The sequence below is a fragment of the Gorilla gorilla genome, chromosome 5 (assembly GCF_029281585.2).
Source record: "Gorilla gorilla gorilla isolate KB3781 chromosome 5, NHGRI_mGorGor1-v2.1_pri, whole genome shotgun sequence".
NCBI lineage: Eukaryota > Metazoa > Chordata > Mammalia > Primates > Hominidae > Gorilla > Gorilla gorilla.
The window spans coordinates 101515363-101542778 of record NC_073229.2 but is presented as its reverse complement, the minus strand read 5'-3'; the positions used below and the strand labels follow the sequence as shown (position 1 = coordinate 101542778).

General features: G+C 35.3%; 1 protein-coding gene across 1 annotated transcript in view; it reads left to right on the top strand.

Moving 5' to 3' along the window:
* HTR1B (5-hydroxytryptamine receptor 1B) overlaps positions 1 to 9686 on the top strand; it is a 36575-nt gene extending 26889 nt beyond the window's left edge. Inside the window, exon 2 of the mRNA XM_004044314.5 lies at positions 9541 to 9686. The gene's annotated coding sequence lies outside the window, so the exon portion shown is untranslated. The remainder of the gene's footprint in view (positions 1 to 9540) is intronic.
* Positions 9687 to 27416: the final 17730 nt, after the last annotated feature.

The following is a 27416-nucleotide window of genomic DNA, read 5'->3' as shown; positions in this document are numbered from 1 at the left end:
AGTGTAAAGGATTTCTTTCAACAGTCCTGGTAACACCAGTGCCTGTATTGGAATAAGTAGGCAATGCAGCTCTTCTTTTTCATGGTGAATCTCTCCATGCAATTTTTGCTGATATTTTCTGAGTTGTATTGGTACTTTATCCTATGTTCTTCTGTTCTTTTCACTTTCTATTTAATATTAGCAGTCATACTTAATTTGGAATCCACAGATCATACAAGATTATCTCTTTCTTTTGCAGAAAATGAACATTTAAAAAATTCTCTGTTGCTTTTCTATAATTTTTCAGCTTAAGAAGAGAAACAAACCACTCATTTGATTTTTAATGGCTAAATACACTTGGTAAAAGGAGAGTGTGGCAATCCTATATAGCTCTTTCTCTCTCCCATTCTCTCCCTGTCCCTCTTTTTTAAATGTTAGTGCTACAAATTCGAACACTAGAAAACCAGTAGTGTTGGTTAACAAATCCAAATTTTATAGCTAGAGAAATCTGAATTGCAATTCTGCTTTATCACTTACTGTTTATGCAACTTACTTGTGCTGGACAACTTATTATCGAGCCATGGTTTCTTTAGATATAAAATATGGACCATTATAACCATATCACAGGGTGGTTGCAAAGACTACATGAGGAAAGCTATTCCCAGTGTTTGGTCCTATCAGATGTTTAATATTTATTAGTGTCTTTCTTGCTGCCAAAAACCCTAATGAATTTTTCAACAGATACTTGGATAGCATTAGGAAGGTTTATGTGTGTGTGTGTGTGTGTGTGTGTGTGTATGTTGTTATTGTTACTTTAACTAAATCTGTCCAAATAATACATTTTAATCTCTTAAACTGTTGTACCCCTTGGATGGGAAGAGGCCAATTCTGCAAGAAATCATTACTAAGAATATTGGTATAGTCTTTGAGTAAAAAAAAACAAACCCAAAACCTTTAATTTTTTAAGGGAAACATGGGTGAACCAGAAGTTCCTATATCAATAACCACTCAAAATGTACATTTATTAGACACATTAAATAGAGCTTGTCTCGTTGCCTTTCAAATATTATTGGAATTGGATTCTTTTCACCTAAGAGTTCTGTAAGTACTATGATGTCAGGTAGAGAAATCACTTATTTTCCCTTCTTTTATCTGTGAAAAATAAAAGTCATCTCTACAGATCACTGAGAAAATTTTCTGCTGCTTCTTGTTGATTATAAGTGCACTTACTGTATTTACATGGTGTTGAATAGCTTTTGAAAACTACCATAATGTACAGGTTTTCTTTCTGACAGTTTATTTTATGAAAATCTTGTTTTCAAATTTCAAGGAAGAAAGAAAAGGAAGCGAATGAGACAAGAAACAAGAATGCTTCAAAGGAAGGATGGTTAAGAATAATGTCAGTAGGTTCCTGAAACATAGCACAGAAAGTGTTTCTGTCTTGTTTTCCTCTCTACCATGCACATGCACATATATGTTCAATACTGGTGATAGCAGAGCTGTGAGAAAGGAGAGCAGAGGTTTAATTTTTTCCATTTTTGAAATATTAAATATTAAATTTCTTTATAAATAGAGATATACATTTTTATATACACATTTTTTGCTACCCCTGTTCTCTTTGTGCTCCAAATATATGTAGTCTGTCTACTGGTACTCCAGGACAAGGTGAAGCAAATATGTCTGTTTGTTTTGAGAATACAAAAGGCTTTCCTACATAAGCCTTATTTATATAAAGGCATTTGAAAGACAATGTGGTTTTCTGAAGTAACTCTGGGTAGTTTCTCAAAAATATCTGGAAAAAAAGGTAAAGAAGCCCAGCTATAATACCTTATTAAACAGAAAACAACCTACATTTATATTATATGTTGTGTATTCCCACTATGCTATTTCTTAAAAAATTCACGGACCAATATTTCTCCTCTGAAATTAAGATAACCTCCATTTAGAAAGCACAAATATCAAACCATAAAAATATGGAAACTTTAATTTTACAGAGGTTAAATAAACAGATTTGAGATATGAGTCATTATGATAGTGATATTTGGTATTTGTAATAGTATATTTTCTGAGATATTTTATGAAAATATTACTTTTCTTCTGTACTCATCTCATTTATTATGTGAAAAGAAAACATGGTAACTAAAATGAAAATATCATGGATATAAAAACTGTATGAAATGATAATTCCAGAAAAGAAATTTTGAAAAAATGTTAATTGAAAATGGAATATAGTAATTCAAAAGTATAAGTTAAATTTAATTTGTGTTTATTTCTAAACTTAATAGTTGAAATTGAATGCTATATTTTAGATTACAAATCTTTAAAGCATCCCTTGCTTTTTCAAAATAAAATACTTTTTTAGAGGGAACAACATTGAATAAATAAACAGGAAATTTGATCTCAATAAAACTGCAGCTCAGTAAAAAGGAAGAAAAAATCTGAGACAAAAGAAAACAAAACTCTAAAAAATCTCTACTATTTTATAATAATCTGATGAATTATTAAAACCCTGATGTTAAATATTTTAACTGCATTGTCTATTGTGCATAGTATAATTGTGACTATCATAGTATAGATATTGAATTCTCAGTTTTACTTGTAATACTTGGTTTCTATGTAATAGTGATTTAGATCTTGAGGAAATATCATGGGTTATTGAGTCCCTTCTTTCTTAACCCATGTGAGGAACGCAAGACTTGAGATAATAAGTGATTTGCCCTGAATCTTCCAGCTGCTAGTATTGTGATTTCTCTATGGGATAACTCATAATTACTCATTACTGATTGAGTCCTTCAGTCTTGCCTAAGTTAAATGGGAGGAAAGCTATCATCTTCTGTACAACCATAGCTGAAGAGGAAGGATATTTTTATTACCATTTCTTGGTCTTCTCCTGGCAATGTTATTTTCGCATTTCTTACATTTTTAAAAAAGATGAAGAATTATATTTATTTTAAAAATCCTATCTATTTTCCCCAGAACAAAAACAATCTCATTTTTTCTCATTGTATTTGGAATTATATGTATTCTGTCTAGCATTTTTTGTATTTTTCTTCTATAGTTCCTTTTTCAAACTTTTGAGGCTTTTCCCATTATGCCATATTTCACCTTAGGAACTTGCTGCCTCTTGCTAATATTTGAAACTGCTTGAACATTTACAATGTCCTTTCACAGTTATCTCAATATCTGAAGTAATCCTGTAAAGCAGATGCCACTGTACTGTGGGGAGCCCTGGCTTGCCTGGTTTTACGGTTTAGTAGAACTTGATTACAAATCTTAGAGTTGAGGCTCCAGTCCTCATAATCCTTCCAGCATACCACACAGCCATCTTAGGGAAAACTGCATTGACTGTGAAGCTTAATGTTAAGGAAAGTACCTGTGTTTGCTCAGCAGGAGTGGAGAACGGAAGGGGCAGGATATAAAGGCTATGTTAATGTGTATTACATTGGTTTAGCCATTATTCTAGCTGACTAGCTTACATAAAAGTTAGGAACATGTGGTGCGCTGAGAAGGTAATTTGAAGCTACTAAAGACAATTGAACAGAAGAAACAGGAGTCATATGGAATACTTATTGTCTGTCAATTGCTGTAAAAAGTGCTTGTAAATACAAATGTATCGAAGATCTATTGTTTTTTTCTGAACTTTCTCCTTTGGAAATGGCCCTTTCCTTCCTCTGAGATCACCTGTCCCCATCTCTTCTCTCTCGTCAGTAAAAACTACATATTATTGTTGTTGTAGCAACCATGTTATAAACTGACTCAATTCCTGATCACTCTTGGTTCATTCAAAGGGTGGATACTTAGGTGGCCAATGAATCTCTTCCTATATTGGACTTGAAACTTAGAAAATTACATAGTAAAGCAACAAAGCTCAAGAAATGTACAAAACCACGTTTGATGCCACAAGGAACAGGAAAAGTGAAGCAACATACGAAGAAGTAATACATTAATCAAGCCAACATGGGAAGGAGAAAACAGATGAAATATAGTCAAGGTATTCTGATGTTTTAAAATATTTTAATTTTAATGAATTTTGGAGGCTCAGATATATTCCTGTTTTTGGTCCAACAACACACTCTATGATTCATAAATTCCTAAATTTTGTTTAAACTAGTTTGAGTTGTGTTTTTTCACTTGCAAACCAAACAATTAACACAATTATTTTGTTTTAGAAAATAATTCTGTCAGCATTATGTGAAACATATTAGAGAAAACAGAAACTGAAGGAAATACTAAATAGTTTTAGACAGTGGCAATAAGGGCCTGAAATTGAGGGCAGTGGGAAAGATAAGAAAAGGAAGTAAGAAAGAGGGTTAGATATAAAGTAGATTACAGCTGAAGAAGTAGATTAAACAAATATAGATATAGATTGTTAACTGAAATGAGTGATAAGGCAAGAGTCTCAATCTATGGAGGTTCATTAAGTCAGAGCTTGAGGGTGTGCCTGGAAAAAAACAGGAGTCACAGATGCCTCTGTGACCAATGTTAGCTGAAGGGATTTTCAAGAGATTTAGTATTTACACATTTCCTTAATGTGGGAAAGACATGTAGTGGCGGATAGGCAGAAGAATGACTGATCCTGTCTTTGTTCTGTACCTAGGAAGAGAAGTATTATCAATCAATGTGAAATCTAAGGCTTTAGTTTTAGGAGCTAGACTTGGATCACAGATCTTTAAATTGACACATTCTTGTTTTATGAGAAGATATGCATATTGAAAGATTTTGAGGCCAGAAAGCATCTGGAGATGCCTGATTGTCTGTTTTGTGGGAGTCTGGCTGATGTATATAAAGCTTTGACAAAGGTTGTGAAGTAGCAGCTATTAATTTGGAAAAAAGATGGCAGTTTTAAGTGACTCCATTTGTAGGCTTAACTTTCCCTTTGGCATAATCAGTTTGGGGGTTCTGAGATTTCTTTTTCCTTTCTAAGATATAGATATCACATACAGATATACCCAATACAAATGGGTGCACATATGTGCACACACACACATGCTATCACTTTAAACATTTTGGTTAAATGGAAGCAGCCAAAGTAAAGAATGGACATTCAAAAGTCAAGAAGTATAGGTTATTTTTTAAGAGGATGGAATCTGGTAGACAGAAGGGAAAGTGTGAGTCAGTGGTACAGAGGATGAGAATTTGAGAACATATTACTATAGGACCTTGAAGAATATGGAAGGTGTAGACAAAGCATGGTAACTTCATATGGAAGAAGAATTCTTCAGCTTCTCAGTTTCTCCTTCCAGCCATGGGCTTCAACAAAGTTCTCAGAGAAACAGACTCCCAGACGATGCTGGCCATTCCCTGGCAATGGCCAGGTTTGCCATTATCCAGTCACTCTGAGACCTGTTATCAGGCCTGAGGTGAGTCTTAAGAAGTCAGGGATAAAGTCAGAGGTCTTGGGGTGCAGTGCCCTAGCTTTCTAATATTGGGAGCTCCCCTTGCTAAGTGAGAAAGACTCCCAATTGACCCACTCTCTTCCATCCAACTTGGGACATTGGCTCTGTTTCCACCTGATACACAGCGCCTGATGGTTGGGTCCAGGACTCCTACAGATGTGCATCTGTGGCACAGGATTGTGGGCAAAAGCTTCACAATACCCAAATCCCTTAAGCTCCTGTAAGTCACAGGAGATGGGGAAACTACCCACTTCATTCTTGGAGTTCCAGGAAGGCCTTAATTCTGAGGCCTACAGTTTCCAGGGTGCTAAGAAGGGAGTAAATTTATCTCTGGGAGCTTCCTCACTACATCCCACTGCAGGTTCTGAAAGATGTCCTTGTTACAGAGACTGAGGGAAGTCTCTACTCCCCCTCACCTCTGCTCCCAACTCTGTCCTTCCCCTGCTTGCAGCCTCTGTTGGTTGATTTATGCCAGATCTCTTAACTTCTATGTATGCAAACCAGTGTGAGGCTCAAGCCCTCTAATAGAGGCCCCTTAAGGTGGCTTCTTAGCCCTATGTTGTTTTAACCTCTAGATGCCATGGGACTCCCTCCAGGAACTCTTTTATGATGATAGTACATTGAACATAAAGGAAGATATAGATACACGAAAATGTTAAGTTGCAGAAGAGGAAAGATGGGGGAGCTCACATAAGATGGCTTCAATCTTCTCAGTGGAGGAGGATTGGAGGTAATTTGCTTTTAATTAAGAGGACAGAGTAGTGTTAGGGGGCCCAGGAAACTTAAAAAAAAAGGCTTGGAATGACAGGCTGAGGGAAATTATGAGATTCAAAATATTAATACAACTCTACTCAACAATAGTTGAAGACCCAGAATGGGTGAGTACAGTGTCTTCAGTAGAGATTTCTTTATTCCTCTAGAAAAGCTGGACAGTCTAACAGTAGGAGCAGAGAAAAATGACACTGAGTTGTACCCTGACCTGGGAGATGCCATGTGGGACTAGCAGAAGATAAAAAGTCCTAGGGATACTAGAGGTGGTAGAGACATCTTTCAATGTTGTGACTATCACACAAGAAACAAAGCAGCAAGGGAGGAAGATAATGAGAGCCAAATGATTTGGTTTGAGCTCAAGGTTTTAAAGAAATAACAGTTGGGGGTGATTTTACAGAGAGGTTGAAGTGTAATTAAGATCAAAGTCACTGGTGAATGTAAAAAAATATGTTGTGAAGCCAAGACTTTAACAGGTTGTTCAGGAATAGAATTGTGAGTAAAACAAAAGCAAAATTAAATATCATCTCCAGCACACCACCACCACCGCTACCACTCATCACCACCAACACTAACAGCAAGAACACAATCTGTTTGCCATATGTATAAAGCACTAGGCAATTTAGCAGAGTGTCCCAGAGGGTGAAGCATAAATTAAATAAAGGGAGTGGATTATTCAAATTATATGAATTCCAAAAGGAGAAGTTGTTGAAGGATGGGGGTAACAATATTCGCTGGAGTAAAAGTGAGTTACGTAGAGTCCATTTGTGAAAAATACCATGTTATCATGTTTCACATGAATGAAAGATGTCAAAAGAGTGTTTGAAAAAAATTTCTGAAGGGTGTTTATGGGACAGAGGAGAGGGCTGGGCAAAAAGTAGTAAGAGGGGAATTGGCCTGGAATTGATGATGCTATAAATGAGAGAAGGCAAGAAGTAATAGTGGTGAAAGATTTGGAAGGGGCTTTGGAGAGAAATGAAAGTAAAAGAGAAGGAGAAAAACAAAATAAGGCTGCTCGTGGGGAGGATCACAGAAGGCTAGTAGAGGGGCATTTATCTGGAAATCTGAACAGCAAAAGCATTCAAATAAAGCAATTGTTATAAAAGGATTATGTGTGGTCATCCATTAAAAAAGAAGTCATACCAATGTACTGTTTAAAAATGATTTGCTGGAGTACTGAGGCTAAGTAATGGTGTGATGCAGAAACAGTGGTCCCTAAAAACTTGGTTTGTGATGGCAAGTTCACCTAAGTCATGGGATATAGAATCCAAGTATGGACTTTAAGACAAGCAACACTGTAACTAATAATATTTGAGAAATCAGAAATGATGGTTCCTAGTTGTTATATCTTAGCAGGTGAAAAAAGTGTTTCAATGTGTTGAATTACTATTAGGCAGATATCTAATTTTTAATAGATAGGCAGAAACATTTCACTAACAGATATTTTAACTCTTGATTTTTCTACCTATGTATCTAAAAATAGATATCTTCCTAAAAGTAATTTAATGCTTTGAAACATTAAAATTACACACACACACACACACACACACAAACACACACACACACTTTGTTACTCTGTAGGAGATGGAAAATCCAAGAGCTAAAATTTGGGAGATGGCAGGGCTACATCGCATTAAGTGGTAGAAGTGAAAGGCCCTTTGGGAATAAATGTATCTAACTCCAGAAATACTGTTACTCTTGAAACAGATCAGATCCTGTTCATTTCAGGTAAATGATCTTTGAAATCAGTTTCAAGTTTCTAGTCAAGAAAGTAGATATGAGATTCCACCTCTATAAATTTACCTCCCATTACAAAATGAGCAATAGTAATATTGTTTTAGGAGACACAACTATTTTTAGTTCAAGTAACATCTTATGTAGCATCTTTGAGAACTCATTTTTTTCCATGCAAATAGACTTAACTATTTAAGGAATATAGAGAGCACAAAACATGGGTAAAGACATACTGTTTCGGGCTGGGCATGGTGGCTCACGCCTGTAATCCTAGCATTTTGGGAGGCACAGGCAGGCAGATTGCCTGAGCTCAAGGGTTCGAGACTAGCCTGGTCAACATGGTGAAACCCTGTCTCTATTAAATTACAAAAAAAAATTACCTGGGTGTGGTGGCATGCACCTGTAATCCTAGCTACTTGGGAGGCTGAGGCAGGAGAATTGCTTGAACCCAGGAGGTGGAGCTTGCAGTGAGCTGAGATTGCGCCACTGCACTCCAGCCTGGGTGACAGGGTGAGACTCCATCTTAAAAAAAAAAAAAAAAAAGGACATACTGTTTCTCTAACTTTTGCAATGTGTTTCACATTTTGATGTAATTGACTTTGCTTATGTTTTGGAGTTTTTGTTGTCCCTCCACCTGTCTTGGAAGACTTGTAGGAAATTACAATTTTGTGAGATTCCAATGCAAAGGAAATCATTTAGTTTTACTTTAAGCAGCTCTTAAGTAGTTAAGAGTATTAGGATTCTCCAGAGAAACAGAACTAAATATGTCTATATATGTATATAAAATATATACTTCTATATAAATCTATATTGTACATGCAAACACACACACGCACCCACACACGCGTGTGCACACACACACAGAGAAATAAAGTAAAAAAGTGGTTCACATTATTGTGGAGACTGGAGTCCCAAGATCTGCAGTGGGCAAGCTGAAAACACAGGGGAAGTCATGATATAAGATTTAGTCCAAGTTGGAAGGGCTGAGAACTCAGAGTCAATGATTAAGTTCCAGCCTGAGGGCTGGAGAAGATCAATGTCTCAGCTCAAGCTGTCAGGCAGGCTAAGTATCCTCTTAACGCAACCATTTTGCTCTATTCTGATCTTCAGTTGATTAAATGAGACCCACACTCATTGGAGAAGGCAAGCCACTTTACTCAATTTACCAATTCAAGTGTTACTATCACCCAGAAACATCCTCACAAAAATGCCCAGAATAATGTTTGACCAAATGTTGGGAACCCCATTGCCCAGTCAAATGAACCCATAAAATTAATGATCACAATTGGAGAAATAATCATTTGTAACTGCTGTGCCAAATTCTTTCTGTAGTTTTGTCTATACCATGGCTAGACATGTGCATGAAAGATATTTCATATTGAAAGATAAATATATTTAAAGAATAAATATCATTATGAAAAACTTGCTTAAGACTGGTATTATCGTGTGTGTGTGTGTGTGCGTGTGTGTGTGTGTGTGTGTGTGTGTGAGTTGGGATCTCTCTCTGTCTCTCAGGCTGGAATGCAGTGGTTCTATCATGGCTCGCGGCAGCCTCAAACTTCTGGGCTCAAGCAATTCTCCCATCTCATCATCCCAAGTAGCTACGACTACAAATGCATGTCACCATGTCTAGCTAAAGTTGTTTCTTTTTATTTTTGTACAGGCAGGATCTTGCTATGTTGCCCAGGCTGGTTTTGAACTTCTGGCCTAAAGTGATCCTCCTGCCTTGGCCTCCCAAAGTGCTGGAATTACAGACGTGAGTCATCATGCCCATCCTCCTATTATCTTTTTAACATTTTTGCTTTCTTTGAGATTTTATATACTACAAAGAATGTCAAGCTGGGTAGATTTATTGTAAATAGAATAATGTATCTCTGGATTTGTGTTTATAGCATTAAAGACTTCAATAAAGATTTATACATTATCTCTGAGTTGTGTGCCTGTTATCTAGTATGTTTTACTGTGCTCTGCTTACACAATAAGCTGTCATTGTCTTGAGTGATTTAATCTATTTCTTCTGTCTCTCTCTCCCTGTGTGTATGTGTGTGTATGTGTGTACGTGTGTCTGTGTTGTTTACACCTGACTCCCTAATGTAAAATTTCAGAAATATAAGCTGAATAAAATGAGCTAACATACTGCCCAAATGGAAAATGTTGCACAACCTAATAAATTATTTATTTCTGCAAGATGCACAGAACCCAATGAATATAGTCTATTCGTGAAGGAAACAGAAGGTTACCTTAGGAATTATTTGTATAATTAAAAAAATATAAAGAATGACACATTTTGTTCAAATAAACAAGAAATGTCAAACATTTTTGATCATTAAAAATGATTTGCTTAGGACATCTTTCTAAGCTGGACACACTTCAACAGCATGATATTTTGAGACCTACTAGCATTTCTATTTAGGATTCACTAAGCACAGCATTCCACTGGTTAAAATATGTATACATGTATGCAAGTATGCTTTATTTATTATTTTACATTTGCAGAGGAAATAGAGAGGAGCAACAAAATATGGCATCCAAAGAAATGACCCATGCTTGGAAACAATTTTCATTTCATTTACCTGGGTAGTTCAATCAAAAGAAGGAAGCCTGTGTACTTCGAACAAAGTGAGGGCACCACCAGGTTCACAAACAGTATGGAAAAAATTTAAGAAAAGAATTATGTTTTCATACTTTGCACACACCATGACAAATTGCAATTATTTGCTATCATTGTTGAGGAGATGATAGTAAAAGTAAAAACTATAGAAAACCTGAGAATCTCTAACAAAAAGACCAGTTCTGACTTAGCCCTGATGATTACCATTTGGGTTGGCAAGCCTAATATTACCAGATAGTTCATATTTTTCTTTTTCTTTTTTTTTTTAATTTCACTTTAAGTTCTGAGATACATGTGCAGAATGTGCTGGTTTGTTACATTGGTATACATGTGCCATGGTGGTTTGCTGCACCTTTCAACCTGTCATCTAGATTTTAAGCCCCACATGCATTAGGTATTTGTCCTAATGCTCTTCCTCCCCTTGCCCCCTACCCCTCGACAGGCCCCAGTGTGTGATGCTCCCCACCGTGTCCATGTGTTCTCATTGTTCAACTCCCACAACTCCTTAAGCTGATAAGCAACTTCAGCAAAGTCTCAGGATACAAAATCAATGTGAAAAAATTACAAGCATTCCTATACACCAATAATAGACAAGCAGAGAGTCAAATCATGAGTGAACTCCCGTTCACAATTGCTACAACGAGAATAAAATACCTAGGAATACAACTTACAAGGGATGTGAAGGACCTCTTCAAGGAGAACTACAAACCACTGCTCAACAAAATAAAAGAGGACACAAACAAATGGAAAAACATTCCATGCTCATGGATAGGAAGAATCAATACCATGAAAATGGCCATACTGCCCAAAGTAATTTATAGATTCAATGCCATCCCCATCAAGCTACTATTGACTTTCTTCACAGAACTAGAAAAAACTACTTTAAATTTCATATGGAATCAAAAGAGAGCCTGTATAGCCAAGACAATCCTAAGCAACAAGAACAAAGCTGGAGGCATCATATTTTTCATGAAAGCTGGAAATCAAAATTCATTTGTGAAATCTATTTTTATACATTGAGAAACAACCAAAATCCAAAAATGAAAACATTCTGTGGGCTAAATATAGTCTGCCAAACATAACATGTCAGCCAGTTTACACAATTTATGTAAGAGTATGAGGACTCTGGCGTCTAACCCAGTTCCATTAGTTCATTGTGGTTTCCATCCTTAAATAATATCTATCTTTAGGGTATAATTGAGGAGTTAATAATAACAAGCAAACATTCATAAAATCCTCACTATATATCAGACACTATGGTATGTACTAAATACCTTATCCCATTTAATCCTCACAAATTGCAGAACTAATATTAATCTTGCTTCAGCTGAGAAAATTGAAGATTAGAGGTAAGGGATTTGCCTAAATTCACCAAATTAATAAAGTTGGGTAAAGCATCTATCACAGCAATGACAAACTCAGTAGTAGCAATCATTATGATTACTTCTAGCTGAGCAAAGTTCTGGTCATGGAGATATTTAGTGACCTTTCTCAAAGTTGCCCATGTGTTGAGTATTAGGCAACAATACCATAGACATTCCCCTTCAAACTAGTTCTTTTTCATCAAGCGAGATTGCCTTGAGTTTTAAAGTGTCTTGTCTCTGAGTTCAGTTATTTCAGTGAGCTTCATCAAATGCAATAAGGCTTTTCTTTTTGTCTCCCTCCATCTTTACCTAATCAATGTGTCAGCAGTGCATGAAGCAATTTCCTCAAGAAAGTGGGTGGAAGAAATTCTGTAGTCATATGCTTCTTCAGAAATCTTTTCTTTTAAAGTGATTTCATGAGCATATATTGCTTTTCTGATGTATTTCTTAAATCTTTTGCTTGTACATCAAAAAGAACCTCATTATGCATATTTCTTTCTTTTACTTTGAAGATTTAAGAGGAAAATATTGGTTTACTTACACACTTCCCGAAATACCTCACAAATCTTAGAGAAGCTTGATAATCTATCTCCAGGGCCTCTAAAGGAACATAACTCCTTTACCAGAGAATGGTTATCCAAGTTTCAGAGTTTCTCAGTAATAGAATGTCAAGAATTATGACTTTCTTGAAGTTAAATGCCACCTACTTCAGTCCTTTTCTTAAGTGTTTTCCCTGCAAAAATGTTAAGAAAAGTGATAACTCCTAAAGCTACTTATCTTCACAATTGTCTCTTTTCACATTATGCATCATGAGAGACAATTTAACATTTCTTTATCATCAAGGCACAAATAGTAATGTTCACGCAGAGGTCCTGGTCTTTAAGCTCGGTTATTCCAGAATCCAAACTTGGAAATAAGATTTAATGGAGTGAAAACTGGAACTCTATTGAGTGTCACACAATTTGTGTGTGTGAGATTTCATGTCAGTGATTATATAGCAGATATTGTTGCCCTGTGTGATGCCAGTTATTGGACATTCAGCCCTGAAAGTTCAAGATTCACATTTTTATTTTTGTTAATACTGCAAATCATATTGTTATTCATAATTATTGGTATAATTACTTTTCTCAAAACACTTATATTTTTGTTTTTTGTTTTTTGTTTTTTTTTCTGAGACGGAGTGTCACTCTGTTGCCCAAGCTGGAGTGCAATGGCATGATCTCTGCTCACTGCAAACTCTGCCTCCCTGGCTCAAGCAATTCTCCTGCCTCAGCCTCCCAAGTAGCTGGGATTACAGGCCCTGCCACTACACCCAGCTAATTTTTGTATTTTTAGTAGAGATGGGGTTTCACCATGTTGGTCAAGCTGGTCTTGAACTCCTGACGTCAGGTGATCTGCCCGCCTCGGCCTCCCAAAGTGCTGGGATTACAGGCGTGAGCCACCACGCTTAGCCAAAAATACCTAATTTTTAAAATGAAGGCAAGCAGTTTTCTGCTGGGGAGCATAAGCTATATAAAAATACAGTTGTCTTTTATTTGATAATTTGTCATATATAGTCAGAATTATTTGAAAAGATTCATTCACTTTCTATCTTGACTCGTGTATATCATTGCCATTTTCATTAAAAAATAAACTGTCTTTATATAAATAGCCATGAATCTTTCAACACTTTTATTCCTAAAACATACTATCAAAGAGAATTATACTTAGTGAATACAAATAGGCCAGAGTTGTCAGGAATTTTGTAGACAACTATTATTGAAACTAGAACCATAGTTGCCAATTCATATTGAGTAATAAATATGGCTTCACTGGTAGAGTTATTTGGAACACTGTTTTTATAAAACTCAGGATGTAGATTCGAATCTGAAGTGATCCAATTAATTTTGCTCAAAAGAAAAGTTTTAGATTTTAATCTTAATTTAGACTATATGTAAATTATTGCTGGCATGTAAGATTCAGTAAAACCATACAGTCGATTTTGTGAAAATCCATCCGTATTTTTGCTTTAGAAGCATAGAATTATAGAACTGGAGAATTGAAGTTGGTTTCAGAATTCATCTGATCCAATTTCTCTAGGAATCTCTTCTTTAACACCCCTGCCGAATACTCACCCAAAGCCTCATAAATTCTTCTATGAACGAGTGATTACTTCTCATGGAAAGCATGCCCTATTATTGAGATGCCATAGCAATAAGAAACTCTTTTTGAGTTAAATATTAAAATAAACTGTTGGCTGGGCACGGTGGCTCATGCCTGTAATCCCAGCACTTTGGGAGGCTGAGGCGAGCAGATCATGAGGTCAGGAGTTCGAGACCAGCCTGGCCAACATGGTGAAACCCTGTCTTTACTAAAAATACAAAAATTGGCCAGGCGTGGTGGCAGGCACCTGTAATCCCAGCTACTAGGGAAGCTGAGGCAGGAGAATTGCTTGAACCTGGGAGGCGGAGGTTGCAGTGAGCGGAGATCATGCCATTGCACTCCAGCCTGAGCGACAAGAGCAAGACTCTGCCTCAAAAAACAAACAAAACAAAAATAAAAAATAAAATAAAATAAACTCTCTCCCTAGCATATCCTTACAATTTAATTCCTGCAGAATTTTCTCCCTTATTTACATGACTGCCTTCCAAATACTAAATGACAATTTTTGTACTTTCCCCTCATGAATTCTTACAACTATTACTTAAATAATATAGTTCAAACCTTTTACCAAGCAGGTCACATTTCCCTGAAACATACTAGAGTTTATTAATTTGCATCTTTAAATGAAGCAACAAAATTGGTCACCATGTTCCACATATACTCTGACCAGCAGAACCTACTGAGACTATCACTTCCTGTGACCTAACTATAAGCTTCTATCATCATATTCTGAGTATATACTTTTATTTGAGAGTAACATCATTTGATTTATTTATGTTAAATCTGAGGTCCTGGATACCCTTTTGGTAAACATTAAAATATGATTAACTGACCATATTTTTCCATGTGCAACCAGACTGTGTGGAAGATTCAAGTTTAATTACAAATTCCTGTGCTTGGCATATTTGTTTGCTTCTTTGCCTTTGTTCTTATTTTCCACTCCTTTCACATGTGTTTCCTTTATAAAAAGAGATTAGTTGAGAACTAGTGAAACATTTTTATAAGTGCTTCAATGGTCAACCTCATTGGTCCATTCATAAGTGGATTCTCTATGTCTATAACTCATTCAAATGATCAGTCAATTAAGCAGTCATTAAACTCAACTATAATTTCTGAATAATTACCATGTTCAAAGCACTGGTACAAAGAAAAAAGAGAGAAAATTTGTCCTTATAGGCCCTTCTCCAAGTAACTCATAATCAACTGGGGATAAAAGACATAAAATCACAAGGTAGTGGTGTAGTGTAAAAAGTAAAATACATCTATACACCATCTATCCATCAGTCATACACTGGGACCATTAATGACATACTAGATATTTATTCTAATTTTCTAGTACAGAGATTATTCTCCTGCAAAAACAGAAGTTGAAAACGAATTGGAAATTGAGTAATATCTTCCTGTCTTCCAGCATTTTCAAATATTTTGAAATTTTCTTGTTGTCTTTCCAGTTTTATTTCACTGTGATCAGAGAATATACTCGTTTTAAATTTGCGGAAATGTGTTTTGTGGCTATGTTATCTATTTTACTTTATGTTCTATAGATAGTTGAATAGGTTTTCTGCTATTGTTGAGTGAAATGTTCTGTAAATGGTGATTACATCTTGTTGATTTAGTTGTCTGTAAGTTCTCACCACTGATTTTTCTCTTTAGTTGTTATATCAATTGTTGAGAAAGGGTGTTGAAGTTCTTAACTATAATTCCAGATTTGCCTCTTTCTCCTTCTAGTTCTATCAGTTTTTGCTTCATCTAGTTTGCATCTGTATTGCTTGGTGCATATGCATTTAGGATTGATATTTTTTTCTTGTTAGTTTAACTGTTTTATCACTATATAATGTCCCTTTCTGTCACTAGTAAAGTTTATTTTTTTTCAAAGTCTACTTTATCTTATGCTAATATTACTACTCCTGCTTCCCTCCAATAAATGTTTAAATATCTTTTTCCATACTTTTACTGTTAATCTGCTTATGTTGTTTTATTTGAAGTGGGTTTCTTGTAGACAGCATATAATTTGGTAATGTTTTAAAATAAATCTCTTTTAATTGGTGCTTTTGATTCCATTTACTGAAATATATGTTACAGTTTCAGCGTTTTCATTTCCAAATTCCCCATTTTGTTCTTCTTTATATCTTTTTTTTTTTTTTTGCTGAGCTTTTCTAGTTTTTTGTTGTTTTTGTTTCAAGTATTTTTGTAATTGCTCATTTAATCTTTTTTAACATGGCTGCTTTAAAATTTCTCAGATTATTGTAACCTCTTTGTCATCTCAGTACTGACATCTGTTTTATTTTAAAATTTATTTATTTTGTTGCATATATATATTTAATTGAAAAATGAAGATTGTATGTATTTATGGTGTACAACAAATGATGTATACATATATATACACACACATACATAAACACACACACATTATCTATACATACACATTATGGAATGGTTAAATCAAGTTAATTAATATATGCATTACCTCACATGCTTATCTTCTTTTTGTGGTGAGATCACTTAAAATCTCTATTGACAATTATCAAGTATACGATAAGGTGTTATTAACTATACACACCATGTTGTACAAAAGATCTCTTGAACTTACTTCTCATACATAATTTAATTTTTGTCTCCTTTGACCAATATCTCTCCATCCCCTCCCACAACACACACATCACACTTTGGCCCCACTCTACTCTCTGCTTCTATGAATTCCAGTTTCTTAAATTTTTACATTTAAGTGAGATTATTTTTTAGGGATAAATAGTATTCCATTGTGTTTATATGTTACATTTTATTTATTCATTTTTCTTAGCCCACTCAGAAGGCTATAACAAATAACCTTATACTGGGTAATTTACAAACAACAGAAATTTATTGCTCACGGTTCTGGAGGCTGTGAAGTCTAAGGTCAAGGCACCAGCAGATTTGGTATCTGCTGAGGTCCTGTTCCTCATAGTTGGCACTTGGTGGATGTGTCCTCAGATGGCAGAAGAAAGACAGCTTTTTTCAACCTCTTTTATAAAGGCACTCATCCCATCAATGAGGACAGAGCCCTTACAACTTAATCACTTTCCAAAAGCCTTCACCTCTTAAAACTATTCGATTATCAGGGGACAACATCTGAATTTTGGGGAGACACCAACATTTAGACCACAGCATTCTTCCCATGGCCTCCACAAATTCATGTTCTTCTGACATGCAAAATACAGTAATTTCACCCCAGTAGCCCCAAGTCTTAACTTGTTCAAGTGTCAACTCAAAAGTCTAAAATCCAGTCTTGTCTAAACATCACTAAAACAGTTATGGATGAGATTCAAAGTATGATTTATCTGGAGGCAAATTCCCCTCCAGCTTTGAGCCTGTGAGATCAACTGCGTTAGGTGCTTCCAGAATACAAAAGAGGGAGAGGCACAGGCCAGCAGCCATATCTTCAAAGCTTTGCTGGTTGCTACCAAAGCCCCAGCTCACAGGGATGCCTAGGTACAACTCAAGTTTGAAAGGACACCAAGGTTATAAGCATAGCAACATTGATTCACTGATAGACACAGATTGATTACGTATCTTGGTTATTATGAATAATGCTGCAAATGAACATAAGAGTATACGTATCTCTTCATTATACTGATTGCATTTCCTTTAGATCCATATCCAGCACTGAGATTGCTGGATCGTATTGTAGTTCTAGTTTTAATTTTTTGAGGGACTTTTATACTGGTTTCCATAATGACTGTCTTAATTTACATTTCCACCAACAGTATGACAGGGTTCCCTTTCAATACATTCTCACCAATACCTATTATCTGTCTTTTTGATAATAGGTGTTCTAACAGGTATGAGATGACATCTCATTGCGGTTTTAATTTACATTTCCCTGATGATTAGTGATATTGAGCATTTTAAAATACACCTGTTGGCCATTTATATGTCTTCTTTATTTTTATTTTATGAAATGAATGGTTCTTTTTTGAGTAAAAGGTAGCAAAAATTACAGTGGTCAAGAGCATGGTCTCTGAAGTCAGAATGACTAGTGGTGTTCATAGTTACAGCTATACAATTTTTTCCTGTTCATGTATGTTTTTATTGATACATAAAAATTGTACATATTTATGGGGAACATATGATATTTTGATGCATGCATACCAAGTATAATGATCAAATCAGGGTAATTAGTGTATCCATCAGTTGAAACATTTATCATTTCTTTGTGTTGTGAATATTTCAAATCTTTTTTACCTATTTTGAAATATACAATAAGTTGTAGAATTAGTCACCCTATTTTTGAGAAATGTCTATTTAGGATCTTTGCTCATTTTTAAGTCATGTCTCTTGTTTTCTTACTATCAAGTTGTTTGAGTTTCTTATGTATTTTTGATATTAACTTCTTATCAGGATGTATGGTTTGCAAATATTTTCTGTTATTTGATATGTTGTCTCTTCATTTTGTTGGTTGTTTTCCTTTTCTATGCAGAATGTTCTCAGTTTGGTGTATTCCCATCCGTCTGTTTTTTTTGTTTGTTTTTTTTTGTTTTTTTTTTTGTTTTTTTTTTTTCAGTTTTTTCACCTGTGCTTTGGGGATCCTATCCAAAGAGTCCTTGTCCAGACCAATGTCATGGAGCTTTCCTCATATGTTTTATTCTACTAATTTTGTAGTTTCTGATTCTACACTTATGTCTTTTTTCCATTTTAAGTTAGTGTACATATATGAGATAAGGGCCTAATTTCATTCTTCTGTGTATGTATATCTAGTTCTTCCAATACCATTTATTTATGAGGCTCTCCTTTTCCCATTGTGTGTTTTTGGCAGTGGTACTGCCGTCTTTTGATTGCCTTTAAAAAATTCAGGTTGAGATCTTCCTGGTTCTTGGTATAATGAATGATTTCTTTTGTTGAAATTTGGACATTTTCATATTATAAGATGATGGATCTTATTTAAAACTTCTTAGCTTTCTCTGATATCAATGCAGAAGGAGAAAGTTGGGGCTATTTTATTACAGCAGGTCAAGGTAGAATTCTCATTTCCTATTGCCCTTAATTGACACACAAGAGAAAGGGAGTACTCTTCTTTCTAAGTGGGAGTAGGTGGTCTTGTTAACCCTGGGTGCTGCTGCAAGTCTCTACTTTCCACCAGGCCTCCTGCAACACTTTCCCAGCAGGTAATGTTATGAGGTGATGTTGCAAATTCAGGCTTTCCACTGATGGTAGTGACGGAGGAGTGGGAAGGTGAGGGGATGTCCTGGACAGCAGGGAGAAAAGTTTCAGCTTCCTAGTTGGCCCTCTTTACATTGCCCAGTAGGGGTTTTGTAGTACCTCTTAACAGCTTCACTACATTGGAAATCTTGGCTCCCCACTCAGCTTTTTCTGGCATATGGGTGAGGCCACAGTTTTTATTTTTTTATTTTTTTGTTTTTTATTTTTTTCAGTGTTTAGCTGTAGTAGAGTGGTTATCATCTGAAAATTTTCTCTTGCTAGGGTGCTCCTTTCCTGGTCATTTGCCTAAAGACTTTTGTTGGGACCTTTTTTTTTTTTTTCATCTGAACTTGTTGACATATCTGGGTTGCAAGCTTCCTCAGCTCCACATTTGTGATATGTGAGGCAAAACTCGGAGGACTCGCCACCATATTGTCCCTTGAGTCTCAAGGTCACTAGCAAGTCTATGTTTTCTTTACCTTTTGCAATCTTATGTTTGTTTTACACATACTCTCCAAAAGTTTTAGTTGCAGTTAGTGGGAAGTATAAGAAACAATAATCTACTCTATCTTCTCTGAAGTGGCACTCCTGGTGGTAGTTTCCAATACAGTATCTGCTTTCTCCTTCTCACTGGGAAAACCCCATTTTGGTGGGGGAGGCAATGTGCCAAGTTGGAAATACTCGTGTCCCTGGATTTCCTTGCCTTTAAAGATGGCCGGCCATGCAATCAAGCTTTGGTCCATGATAAAATACCCACAATCTACTGGGTAAGACATCTGGAAAAACTATTATCCTTCTAGTAAAAACAGAAAGATGGAGGGCCATGTTTCTTTTCTCTTCTTCACCTTTCCCTGCTTCTTTCTGTCTGAAATGGGTAATGATGCTTGGAGGTTTAACAGCCAAGAGAGCAAACTGCATGCTAAGATTGGTGGAGCAGGAAGCTAAAAGGAGACTGTGTCCTCCATCAACTCCTTTTACAGCTGTGTTAGCGTCAAGCTTTCTACCTAAGGAGAGTTTATTATGTAAGAAGAAAACAAAGCAAAACAAAATTCTGTTCTTTTAAGCTACGCTAGTTCTGTGCTCTATGCCAGCTGACTTTTGTTGTGCTCACTAAACAGCATCCTGACAGTTATCCACTCTGCTGTCTTTCACTTGATTTTGGAATCAAGCTAACTTTCATTTCACTTTCATCTCAAGGCCACTTCCACAAGGATGACTCTCATGTTCTTACCATAAAAGAGAAGTTCTCTTCAGCTGCCCTAGCCAAGTGCCGCCCACCTTTGTGCCTCATCTGAATGCAGTGTTTAATTTATGATTTTGTCTTCTTCACTAGCTAACTTCTTAAGGTCAGACATTATGCTTGGTATCAGGTGTAGGCCTGAAACTTCTTAGCTACACAGTAAATGGCTGTCAAAAAGGAAGTTAAAGTTTTTTTTCTTTGTGTATATATATATATATATATATATATATACACACACATATATGTGTATATATATACACACATATATGTGTATATATATACACATATATATGTATATATATGTGTATATATATACACATATATGTGTGTGTATATATATACACATATATGTGTATATATATACACATATATGTGTGTGTATATATACACATATATGTGTGTGTATATATACACATATATGTATATATATGTATATATATATAAATAGAGAGAGAGTTTGTATTATTACAATTTGTATTTGTTATATGCAACTATTTTTCAAGTAATCAGCTCATAGAATATGGCTGTGTTGGCATATTTCACTTTTCTCAGCACTCTTGGAAATAGCTGAGATACTGTACAGGAATTATTGCCAGAGTTATATTAAATAGATTTAATTAAAACAACATTAATTCATTTCTTATTTATGAAATTGGCAAGCCCACTCTTCCCATTTTGCCAAATTTTGGATATATATGTATTTTGTATCTAGAAACTAGTTTACAGAGCCTGAAGGTGTGGGAGAGCTTCCTGGACAGATTTTCTAAATGTTCTGCCTCCCTAAAGTTCTTATGTGATAAATGGAATTGTCCTTCTGGGATCCATTTTGGAATCACTAAGTGCTCGCAGTTTGGCTGCCTGCGTGATGCTAGGATGCTTTTATGACCATCCCAAACCCTCATGATTTTGCTGGAGAAGGGGTGAACTACTTTTCCTTTCTGCTGAAGTCCTCATCTTTTATTTCCATTACTAGAGACTACTTCCCATTTCACCTCCCCTTTAACTCCTGGATTGGCTTTTTTGAGAAGATAAAATGATCCTAAGGGATACCTCAAGTCTGGCAGCTCTCTAAAGGCAGTAACAGTAACTCCCGGAGCAGGTCTTCTGAAATACCCTGAGGGATGTGGGAGGCTTCTGAAGTAGAGCATGGAAAGAGTGAAGGAATGACCAGTCTGCTGATGTTTGCCTCCTCTTTTCTTGATTGTCATGTGTGGGTCCCTTTAGTGTTTGTATCTTCTTTAAGAGGCAAGTAATACACAAACTGTGTCCATATAAGATTATGAACTTCACTGGTAAATGTTGTGTGTGTTCTGACTGCTGCTCCACCAACTAATTGGTCATGCCTGAATGTCCCTATTTCCTGAGACACTGCAACATTAGAGTTAAGCTAATTATTAACCCTACACTGGCCTCTAAGTGTTCAAGTGAAAGAGAGAGTCACATGCCTCTCACTTTAAATTAAAAGGTAAAAATGATTACACTCAGTGAAGTGGGCATGTTGAAAGGTGAGATAGGCTAAAAGCTAGGCCTCTTGTACAAGACAGTGAAGTTGTGAATGCAAAGCAAAAGTTCTTGAAGGAAATTAAAAATGCTACTTGAATGAACACAAGAATGATAAGAGAGTGAAACAGCCTTATTGCTAATATGGATAAAGTTTCAGGGATCTGAATAGAAAATCAAACCAGCCACAATATTGCCTTAAGCCAGAGTATAATCCAGAGCCATGTCCTAGCTATTTTCAATTCTATGAAGGCTGAGAGAGGTGAGGAAGTTGCAGAAAAAAGTTTGGAGCTAGCAGGGGTTGGTTCATGAAATTTGAGAAAAGAAGCTGTCTCTATAAGATAAAATAGCAAGGTGAAGCAGCAAGTGCACATGGAGAAACTGCAGCAAGTTATCTGAAGATCTAGCTAAGATAATGGATGAAGATGACTACATTAAACAACAGATATTCAAGGTAGATTTTTTTTGAAAAAACCTTCTATTGAAAGAAGATGCCATCTAGCTAGAGAGAAGTCAATGCTTGGCTTCAAAGTTTTCGAGGACAGGTTTACTCTCTTGTTAGGGACTATTGCCATCGGTGATTTTAACTGAAGACAGTTGAATTTACCATCCTGAAAATTCTAGGACCCTTAAGAATTATGCTACATTTATTCTGCCTGTGTTCCTCTAACAATGGAACAACAACCTGGATGACAGCGCATTTGTTTACAGCATGAGTTACTGGATATTTTAAGCCCACTGTTGAGACCTGCTGCTCAGAAGAAAAGATTCCTTTCAAAACGTTACTTTTCATTGACAATGTACCTGGTCACCCAAGAGCTGTGGTAGAAATGTACAAGGAAATTAATGTTTTTTTCTATGCCTTTTAACACAACATCCATTCTGTAGCTCATGGGTCAAGGGGCAATTTTGATATTCTAGTTTTATTATATAAAAAATACATTATGTAAGACTATAGCTGCCACAGATAGTGATTCCTCTGATGGATGTGGGCGAAGTCAATTGAAAATCTCCTAGAAAGAATTCACCATTCTAGATGCTATTAAATACATTTTTAATTCATTGGAGAAGGTCAAAATGTGAACAGTAACAGGAGTTTGGAAGAAGTTGATTCCAACCCTCATGGATGAATTTAGGGGTTCAAGGGGGAAGAAGTCACTGCAGATATGGTGGAAATAGCAAGATAACTAGAATTAGAAGTAGAGACTGAAGATGTGACTGAATTGCTGCAAACTTTTTCATGATAAACGTAAAAGCATGAGGATTTTTGTGAGGATTTTTTTTAATAAATGGGCAAAGAAAGTTGTTTGTTGAGATGGAATCTACTTCTGGTAAATATGCTGTGAAAATTTTAGAAATTACAACAAAAGATGCAGAATATTACATAAACTTAGTTGATAAAGCAGTGACAGGATTGACTTGATTTTTGAAAGAAGTTCTGCTGTGGGTAACATGCTATCAAAGAACATCACATTCTATAGATAAATCTTTTATTAAAGGAAGAGACAGCTGATACTGAAAACTTCATCTTGTCTTCTTTTTAAAAATTTCCACAATCACTACAGCCTTCAGCAACGACCATTCTGATCAGTCAGCAGCCATCAACATCAAGACAAGACCCTTCACCAGCAAAAAGATTAAAACTCTCTGAAGGCTCAGATGATATTAGCATTTTTTAGTAATAAGATAATTTTTAATTAAGGTAAATGCATTGCTTTTTAGATATAATGTTTTTGCATACTTAATAGACTACAGTGTAGTGTAAACATAACTTTTATATGCACTAGGAAGCTAAAAAATGTGTGACTTGCTTTGTTTCAATACTTGCCTTATTGTGGTGGTCTGGAGCTGAACATACAGTATCACCAATGTATGCCTATATCTGAATTATATTCAATTATGTCCCCAAAACAGCTATAGTAGGAGATGCTTCTATATGGTTAACAAGTTTAAAATTTAAAACCACAAGCACATTATTATAATAAATCAAATAATAACAGAAGGCTGATAATCAGAAAGAACAATTTTTATTTCACTCCTATTACTCAGAAGACCACACCTGACTGCAGTGCTGTGAGACCCGAGCAGAAATATTGTGGGATAACGAATGTATGTTGTACTAAGCCACAAGTTTGCGGTAATTTATTACACAGCAATAGAAGGCTAATACACATAGCAACTTGTTCTTATTTTGTGGATGGAATGTCTTCCTCATCATCCCCCTCTGAAGATACTAACAAGAGTTTTCTTTTGTTGCCCTCCATTACTTTCATTGGTTCTTTTATTAATTTAGGCTATTTCTTTAGTTAAAAGCTCTCTTCAAATAGAGGTAATTCTTTGTCTTTCTTATATTTAGATGTGAGACACTAAAAAAGAGATCAGGTACCCAAATGATGCTTGTGACAAGTAAGTTTCCATTTGGGTAGGCAGAAGCAGATGTATGGAGATCTTTTCCCTGTTCCTATTGAATTTCTCCAATAGAGATATGTTTGAGCTCTGGCTAAGTGCTAATGACTGGCTACTAGAATTCCACTTGTGAGATGGCCAAGGAAGTCTGAGCATTTGACCATCTTATTGGCTATTATGAAAGACAGTTTATGGGAAGTCATTGTTTTGGACTAGCCTCCTGCACTTGGTCCCAGCAGACCAGACCAAACCAAAATGGAGTCACTAATGCTAAGTGCAAGGAGGTCCCAAAATAGACCTTTCAGTTTTTCCTGAAAGCAGGACGTTGACAGCAAACAATCAGAAAGAACTTATTCTACTTGAGTCAGAATAATAAGAAAATCAGCTCCATTTTAACCCTTACAAAGAAAGTGACCAACAGTGACCTGTCAACCAACCCCACTTTAAAAAATTGAGGTTTCCTTAAAAAAAACCAACCATTCTATAATGTCCAGTGGAAAACCCATTCTATTTCATAGAATGAGATGTTGACTGATTTTAGAATTGCTAATAAAAGACAATTCGATTTTTAAACTAAATTTATTTTAGTTTTGTCTTTTGACACCATCAATTAATTTCTATAATCAGCCCCAGGCCACATTTTTACTAGGACTATCTTCAGTTTAAATAGTTCAGAAAATACACCTCAGATCTCATCTTGTCTAGGAGTAGATGTCTGAATGCCAATGTTCTGTGTGTCTGTGCATAGACACTTTATGTATTGACTTGCAACAAACTTTTGCAATGTGAAGCCTCAAAGCTGCTATTTGCTGTACCTATGGCTGGCCTCTGAGACCTTCCCAGGTCTTTGCCATAAATCAATTCTCTCCAATTTTGTGTTTCTTTCTATACACATATTAGATTATAAGATTCACAAATGTTGATGAATAATTAACATTTTAAAAACTGGAAATTAAGAGAAGAGAACAGCTAATATTAAAAAATTAGGATGGGGTCTAAAAATTGTGTTAAATCATTGTAACTTGGGAACCATGTGTATTAAATATTGTGCTGTGGAGCTTTACTAAGATTATTTTTATTTATATGATATGTAAACTGCTGTTTACATTGCAGAAGAATTTACATTATAAGGGAGGAGAGAGTTAATTTATTTTATATGGTTTAGAATATAAAGCTGATAAATATTATTTTGCACACTCATGGTTTTGAGAGTGACTGCAAAATTTTGATTGACACTGGAGAGAATCAGTTGTCACAATTTCTCCCTTCTTTACAGGCCATTGTCTAGCTGTTGTCCAGCGGAAGGAACTGAAGTATTTATCTCAGGGCTTCTTTACCAGTGGCATCCAATGTTTGCCACCAACCATTTTCATTTTTTCACTGCTCATTGCTCCCGTCCACCCAAATGGCAGAATTCCTCATTTACAGAAGTGAAGCTGCTCTGCTTATGGAAACTCCCCTACTGAGTAGATAAATATCTCCATGCAGAGAGCTCATGTTAAGCAGCCCCCAGGTAGGGTTAGCATTTCATAATTGTATCTTCTCAACTTATAATGGGAGTTACATTCAGATAAACCCATTGTAAATTAAAAATTTCATAAGTTGAAAATCTGTTTAACACACCTAATCTACCAAACGTCATTGTTTAGCCTAGCCTACCTTAAACATGTTTAGAACACATACATTAGTCTACAATTGGGCAAAATCATCTAACACAAAGCCTATTTTATAATCAAGTGTTGAGTAACTCACAAAATTTATTAAATACTGTACTGAAAGTGAAAAACAAAAGGGTCCTATGGGTAGTTGAGGTACGGTTTCTATTAAATGTGTATTGTTTTTGCACCTTTGTAAAGTCTAAAAGTAGTAAGTTAAACCATCATAAATTAGGGACCTTCTGCATTAGGTATTGTCTCTGCCTGCTAGGTGAGGCAAAGATGAACAAAAGCAAATAAATGAAGTCTTAAAAATGTTGGAAAGGAATCTGGAAAGAAGCTATTTTTCTATATTAAGAATTCATAAATACATTAATAAAACAAATTCATAGGGGCTATGTTAAGAATGACATCAATATTAGAAATGTGAAAGACTCCTCATGCCCTTAGTCCTAAGTTCTAATGAAAACTACAGAAATTATAAATATATTATATACATGTGTGTATATATACAGAGAGAGAGAGGCATATATAGGTTAAACTATTACAAAAGTTATATAAATTAATAATGACATGTTAAATGGAAAGATCATATGAAAAAGGTGGGATTTGAGCAGAGTTTAATAATGTGCAATAAGTTACAAATATAGTGTGCTATTGCCCTATTCCTTTTGTGTGTAGATAAAATCTATGCCTTCATAACAAAGAACAAGGAAAGGATTCGGTTTATATTCAAAGATTCTGGAGGATATAGAAAAATTGACAATGACTGTTTCTAAATTGACACATAGCTCATCATTATTGCCAAAGAGCTTTTAGACTTTGAGGAAATGTTCATCAAAATTTTATGTAAACTGCTCACTTATTTCAACTATGTTTCTGGATTTTTAAAAATGTGATACAGCACTCACATTATTATTGCATTTTTGGAGGGAAGGAAAAAGCAATTATTATTATTAATATTAGTAATAAAAAACAGTTGTGATTGCAGAAAATAAGATCAGTAGAGGCAGCAGAAGTAAAAATCACATTTTATTTATTCATTGCACTCATTAAAATATGCCTATTGCAACAGCTTATGTGCATGTGTAAAAATATAAAAACTATAATTTTAAGTTAAAATATAAATGCTATAAGAATGTAATAAATATGGACAGAAGACAAATACATAGTACAAAAATATCCTAAATTCCCTTAGCACACTAGGTACTAAGAAAACCAGATTGGATGGTATTTGATGTTATATAATTTCAAAAATATATTAATTAAGCTTCCACTATTCCCAAGAAAGAAAAAATATCTAAGCTTTTTCTCCCTTTTCATAAGTGATTTTGAGTTTTTCCTTTTTACATATGCCCAGAGGTATTCTGATGGGTTATTTTGAACATATACTATAAATATGTTCAAAATATATTTATAGAATATATTTATATTCTATAAATAGAA